Source organism: Athene noctua, chromosome 23 (genome assembly GCF_965140245.1).
Source record: "Athene noctua chromosome 23, bAthNoc1.hap1.1, whole genome shotgun sequence".
NCBI classification, from domain to species: Eukaryota; Metazoa; Chordata; class Aves; order Strigiformes; family Strigidae; genus Athene; species Athene noctua.
The window spans coordinates 6,393,058-6,400,071 of record NC_134059.1 but is presented as its reverse complement, the minus strand read 5'-3'; the positions used below and the strand labels follow the sequence as shown (position 1 = coordinate 6,400,071).

Below are 7,014 nucleotides of genomic sequence, written 5' to 3'. Positions count from 1 at the left end.
CACCACTTCACAGCTGCCAGCTACGGGCAGAGCTCCAGCTGAGGACGGCCGCGCGGCCCAACTCAGCGCATGTAACGGGGCTCCCTCTCCCGGCGCTGGGGCCCTTTAAATCTGGGGGTGCCGGGGCTGGGACAGACCAAAGGTGGTGGGACGGGGGGTTCCTCTCCGGGACGGGCTCAGGGACGGGCTCAGGTGGGCTCTGCCGGGCTCTGCCAGGTGCCGCGGGGCACACCCCCCCCCCCCCCGGCGGTGGTACAGCCCGGGCGGGGCGGGGCCCACCGGGGCGGGCGGCTCGAAGGCCGTTACGCGGCCTGGCGGGGGGCGCTGCGGCCTCTCCGCGCTACCGGCACCGGGTCGGGGGGGGGCCCGGGGCGGCCTCAGGGCCCCGGGAGAGCTGCCGGGGGTCGCTGAGGCGGCCCGGGGGGGGCCCGGGGGGAGGGCCCGCGTGTCTGCGCATGCGCGGGCGGCGCCGCAGGCTCTTGCAGGCAGGCCGGGATTGGCATTGCGGAGACCTCGTGGCGCAACGGTAGCGCGTCTGACTCCAGATCAGAAGGCTGCGTGTTCGAATCACGTCGGGGTCACGGCTCCCCTCGGGGGTTCCCTTTTGCGGCGACCCGCCGGGGAAGCTGCGGGGTCTCGGGGTGGCGGAGCCACCGGAGGGGGCCCGAAGGGAGGCGGCAGTGAGGGGCGAGGCCTGGCGGCCTCTCCGCGCCTCTAACTTTTGCCCTAGGGGGTGTTGAGGTGCCCCGGTGCCCGTGACCTCCCGGGGTGCCGCAGCCCAGCGCGCTCCCCCAGAATTAAAACAGAAACACGGGAGGGCTTCACCTGCTGGGTGCTCCAGCCGGGCTGGGAGAGGGAGGAAGATTGCGGGGAGACAAAGCGGTGCGGCCTCGGGAGGGGTTGGGGGTGCTCGGGGTGTGGGGTCCCCCCAGAGACCTCCTGACCTTGGCCTCGAATTGGTCACAAACGGGCGGCGGTTGCTTTGCCCCGTTGGGTAACGTTAACCGTGCGCGCTCTTCGTGCAACACAGCAAAGAAATCAGCAGCGTAAAATAACTCCAGATACTGGGGCTGAACAGTGGAAATGGCCCAAGGCTGCTGTTAGGGGCATCCCTAAAGCGCCTTTGGATGACAGAGCTATTTCACTACGATATTTTTTCCAAGCGCAGGCGCTACGCTCAAGGACGGTGTAGGAAAACAATTTTAGATGGAATAATTTTTTCAGAGTGGGTAAGAGTTCAACTGGGTCAATGCCGTTGGGCAGCACCCTGCCTTTTCAATATACTGATCCCACACAGACGTGACCCCGAAGTGGGGGCCGGGGGATGCTGGAGTACCACACGTGTGGGTGAGCAGCGATCCGGGGAGGTGGCATCTGCTGGGATCCTCTTGCCGGTGTAAGTGATATTTTAGGAATTTTCTGCCTTTAGGCGCTTGTGTTGTACGAACTCGATGGGAACTTTGGCAACGGGTTTTGAGAGGATGAATAAAACTGAACCACTGGTAACCAGAGCACAGCTTATAAACCATCCTGGGTGCTGATGCTTGTCTGCTGTGATGCCACGTGAGGTAAGTGGTACTTTTCTTTTTGCTAAGAAACTCCAGCAGTAGCTGAATTAGGTACTGCCTGGAATGAAATGTAACACTCAGCTCTCCAGACAGAACTTCTTTCCGGCCTTTAGAACGGCAGAAGTAGCTCTAGCTTTGACTCAGACATGCACTTTGTTATTTTAAACTATTTTACATTTGGAAGGAACAATAAAGGCAAAGTCTAATCTGCAGGATGGATAAATCTTCTAAGTGGTCATTAACTTTAACTGCTTTAACCTGTTCAGCAGATGATGGGTTGTGTACACCTGGGTTCCTGTAGTCTTGATCTCTTTCCATTAAAATGGCTTTTGTCTTGACTAGCTGCTCTTTTGAACTTCATTGCTTTATAATAGCACATAGGAATGATGCTTTGAGCTTCTGTTGCCACAAAGATTACCTTGATGTTGAAAAATAGCGCTGGACTAAAAGAAGTAGAAATTGAGTCTTTATTGCCCTGCACTGCCTTCACTGATATAACTTTAATTAAGGAAAAACAGCCGGGTGAAGAATACCTCGTGTCTGGCAGTGTGTATCCACACAATGTGCTCGCTGAAATGGGTGGTATTGAAGCTGTTCATAAGTGACAGCAGGATATGTTTAAACCTCACTCTGGAAGCTTGAATAAATATATTGCATGTGTTTGCTATGTGGCTACTAATTAGAACATGTGTAATGGGTTTGGGATTTAACTGTGCTGTGGGGAGGGGATGGGTGGACTTAAAGCAAGTGACTAGAACTCCTTAAAAGGGTAACTTGTAGAACTTGAGTATTTGTCTATTCATCTTCTCTCTTTTCAGTGTTCTGTCACTAGTTAATAGTTAATTTTTGTTTTTCCAGAAAGCCCTTGAGGTTGCTGTTAAATGTGTGGTGGTTTTTTTTTTTTTCTTTGATGGGACAACGGCTTATTTTCAAAAGACAATCGTTTAATGAGAATTTCCTGTGGAAGATATCACTCGTGGCTTGATGATTAACGTTTGTTTTGATCTAAATACCAAATGTGATACCAAAATACCTGGGTCTTGTTTGCATATTTCACGCATGTGTTTGTGAAACAAGGAACATGTCCTGGAGCTGCTGTGCCTTTGGCCAAGGTCTTCACTGAAGTGCTCAAAGCTGAGTGAACAGGATGTCTTAATACAATGGGAAATGGAAGTTATAGAGTATCTACTCAGTATTTAAAAATGTAATTGCAATGAAAAGGCTTCTGTGTGCGTGTACTTTTTAGTGCCAAGTGCTTAGTAAATGCTTTTTTCTCTTTAGAAATTACATCTGTCTGTTTCAGGGTAAAAGTACCTCTAATGAATTCTGCAGAAAGTATCTCTTCCTAGTATTTCCTCACTTAAATCCGTTCCAATATGAGCTAGCTCTAGCGAGCTTGGGTATTGCACAGCTGAGGGAGTATCAGTGCTTCAGAATAGCTTTCCATGCTCTATTTCCTGTCTTTTAATATTTTAAATTGAATAGGTGTACAGCACTGATGTGATTTTTTTACTCCATCAGTTGACGGTATGATGGTGCAAACATCTTTCCTCTCATGTGATCTTCAGGAATCGATCTTGTTCCTTAAAGGTTTTAAGCACAGGGTCTCTTGCTCTTTTTTTCTTTTTTTTTTTTTTTGGAAAACTTTTTGTAATCAATCTGAAAGAATTTCTTTACAGTCATCCTCTTCCTCCTCTACATTCTCATCTCCCTTCACCTTGCCACCTTAATAAATGCCCCTCTTTAAACTATTTTTGATGCTCTCCCGTGTCCCCCTGCCCTTGCTGGCTAGGCAGGGGATCCTGGTAGCTGCAGCTCAGGAACTGGCTCATGTTCCAGTTTCCTTGTGGTGTCACACAGGCTCACCTCTCTTTCTGCAGGACAGTTTTTCCTTTTGTCCTTGGAAAAAAACCAAAACCCAAACTAAAAAAAAAATATTAGCACTTATGTCAATTTTGCCTATGGATACATCAACTTGGACTTCTTCCAGAAATTATTGGTTGTATCTTCCCAGTTTTGCTCCCCAAAAAGACAAAGATTAGCTTTTTCTTGGATAAGCTTGCTTAAACTTTATGAAATGTCACCAGAGTCACATAAGCTTAAATATAAAAGCTACACTTCCAACTTCTTGCTTTTGCAGGAGAAGGATTTTCTCCATCTAAGTGAAATTTCTTTCCGATTGACTTCACTACCAGCTGTCATGGGAAGTTACGACATCACAGAGTAGTTACTAACACGGAACAACTGGGTAAGGGAAAAGACACCCTTCCAGCCCCCTCCCTCACTGCTTTAAGTAGCCATCAGGACTCCAGCTGATCCCTTGAGGAGGTAAATGGTTTCCTCTGAAATACTGGAACCTTTTATTCTGCATAAATTTCCCCTCTGGACCGGTGTGGGCCCAGCTGAGGTCTGTGGCTAGCAGAGCTGCAGCTGTGGCCATGGACTTTCCCCACTGGCCAGGGCAGAGTCGTGACCACTGGGAGCTGAAGTGGGCTGTTGGAGAGTGGTTATGTGACTAAGCTTGGTAGAATCTAAATATTTTGTGAAAGAATGACACCAGTGGGACAGAACTTTTTGTGGAAGTCAAATGTCCTGTCTTATGTGATTTTTATTTTTCCTTTAGTCTTGCCAGAGAGAAATTAAATGGGAAGGTAAGTCTGAACTGTGACATGATCTCCTGGAATCTACGTTGTCTGTTCCCGCCGTGATCTGTGGGGGGCAGTGCCCATCTTTCTTCTTTCCTCCCATATTTTGTCGGCTGATTATAAATCAAGGTCCCTGAGCCGGTGCTGGAGGTGAACAGCTTCTGTGCTGTGATGCACCTGCCAGCCTTTCCTGGGCTGCTCCTGAGGCTTCCTCCTGACTTTTCATTAGGAGATGTGGAGAAATTAAATGGGAAAATCTCCAAGATTTGGTGAGGCCCTAATGAAGGCAGTGCTGATCTCAAGGGGCTTTGTATAAAACCTCATATTTCTAAACCGCCGTTCATCTGAGTATTTCCTAGTGATGTTTGTCTATACCCGTGACTTGGGTTTTGTGTCCTTTGAGGCAGGTACCTGCTACTCACTAGCCACGCAGAAATAGAAACAAAGACTCTGAATGTCACTGAGGTCGTTTCGTTTTATCTTGTCCCAATTGCTTTACTCACTAGTGCAGAGTGAAGAAAGAGTATTGTTCCAGAAAACAATCTAGAAAAACATTAAAGAGCAGATCTGAAAGCTCTTTCCTTTCAAGGGGAAGCAAATGAGGTGTGGCTTTAGGCAACTTTACAGTCTCTGATCTCTGGAGTTTTTTATTCCCCCCCCCCCCAGTTGAGATGGCAAATGTTATAATCAAAGTCAGGTCACTAGAGACCAATGCATGAAGGAGCAGCTGTTGCATGCAGTCATGCACAATATTTCTGTGCTACAAATGATTCATTTAGTCTGTGTAATATATATGGAAATGTGCTGCGGGAGCATTGCTGAAAATAACCTATTGTATTCGTACGGCCCTAACAGCTCATCTTGGATTTGTGGATTTTACATGCCTCTTCCCTCTTTTTGATATGTCAAATAAACATAAGCAATCTACTTTTTAGTTAGGTAGCATAACTTGACTGTACTTCAATCTGTATGTATATGCTTCTTTTAGACTGACATGTCTGAACTCAGCATCTTCAGCACTGAAAGCATAAACTAAATGAAGGCTCCAGCAGGGAGTTGTGTGGAAAGAAAATCAAATCCTGCTGCAGAACCACTCTGGATGAACAGAGAAAGGAAGCGGAATAAAGAGAATGAATTGGGGGGGACCATTTCAGAGGTCTTGTAATATTCTGAAAAATCTGAGCTGAAAGGGATTTTTTTACTCTTTTTTACTCAAGTAGAACATTCTGTGTTTTAATCTCAAAAAGCCTTTTGGGGAGTTCCTTGGTACTAAAAGCTGTTTTGCCCCCACCTTTCCTTTATTGTAATGTCCTTTGAAGTTCTCTTCAAAGATGAAGCCAAACTTCCCATTTATTCTACAGACTGTAATGAATATCCAGCTTTGTTTAAGCAATTAGCTTGGTGGGGTGATTTCTGTTGCTGTTTAAAAAAAGTTCCAAAATCCTGAGCGGTTTAGACATGTTTTGAAAAAACACTAAGCCAACAGCTGTGCATTGGACTAATCTGACAGTATAGCAGCTGTCATAACAAAAGCAGAACTGGTTCAAACACAGCTTCTTTGTATAGTGATTGAAAATGATTTAAAGGAAAAGATTATTTACTGGTTCTACAGTGCTGAGCTGTGGGGCTGGATAAGTGACTGTTCACTTGTTTTTGGTATGGGATCCCCAACAGATGAATGGGCTGTTAACCACTTCTTCACTCTAGCTTAGAGACTCAAACGTGTTTCGTTTTGATACTCAGCTCTGCTTCTGGCTGCTGGCTTTGTCTGCAGACCCTCTGTTTCTGGAACCATGTTGTGTAGGTGCCTGGATGCTGCTGGGCTGATGGCAAGCCATTCCAGCATGCACACAAACCACATCTGTAAGCAAAGAGAATGCTCCAGTGAATGCACAGGAGGATAATTAAGCAATGTGATTTGTAAAGATGGCCTGAACTGTAGCTTTTTTTTTTTTTTTTTAATAAGTATCGCATTATGCAACCTGGTACAGATATTTCAGGCTCATTGCTTGTATTTTAAGGCCCTTTTTACACCTTTCTCCTCATCCAGACAGAAGTACTGGAGTAACCTTTGAAACAAAAGACTTCAAAGTGACAGCAGCCTATGCCTCTGGCTATACTGAAGTAAGTAATCTACTAATGCATGAATATTTTATGTATCTACAGCTAAATGACGGAAATTGCGAGTTGATATAAACTGATGTTCTTTGTATTAGCTCATGACAAATGCAGCAATTACCTCCAATCAGTTAATTATAGCATCCTTCTCTGGCCTGCCTTCCACTTTCTTAAGCTTTCTTTTGTAAGAGGAGTGAATATTTGTTAAACTTGTAGTTCCTCTGTAGCTATTTCACTGAAGAAGCGCTTTCTTGTTGTGCTATTGGAAAATACATTGACCTTTAATACCGTAGTGAAAGTCTTTGGTGTTTCCTCAGTCCAGCTTGCTGCTCTCTCTTTTGTTTATAGTCTTCACACCGGGAAGTGTCTGAATATCGTGTGAAGCTTCTGTTGCCTGATGCAGATTACAGCTGTGCTGAGATAATTGCAGAGGAAAGTATCTGTACCTGTAACACATTACTTTTGTTATGTCTTTGCATCCAGCAATCCCTAAATCTAGAAGTGAATTTAAACTGGACTTTTGTCACTGTTTGCTGTCTCCGAATTCTGACTTTCTAGCAATGACTATTAAAGGAAGGCAGGTTAATTTGTGGCAACGGAACATTAAACAGCTTAGTTGTGCTTTGTCTATTTGGATGATCTAGTAGCTTTCAACGTGTACTAGATACGTTCGTAAGGATAAT

The 7,014-nt window shown here is 45.8% G+C and overlaps 1 long non-coding RNA gene and 1 other non-coding gene across 2 annotated transcripts; both read left to right on the top strand.

The window, feature by feature from the left end:
* The first annotated feature begins 509 nt into the window (after positions 1-509).
* TRNAW-CCA (transfer RNA tryptophan (anticodon CCA)) lies at positions 510-581 on the top strand. Its single transcript has one exon. It is a non-coding gene; the product is annotated as a tRNA-Trp (tRNA).
* An 855-nt stretch (positions 582-1,436) lies between these two features.
* Positions 1,437-5,480, top strand: LOC141969621 (uncharacterized). Its single transcript, XR_012635079.1, has 4 exons — positions 1,437-1,568; positions 3,709-3,816; positions 4,192-4,219; positions 5,202-5,480. It is a non-coding gene; the product is annotated as an uncharacterized LOC141969621 (long non-coding RNA).
* The last annotated feature ends 1,534 nt before the right edge of the window (positions 5,481-7,014 follow it).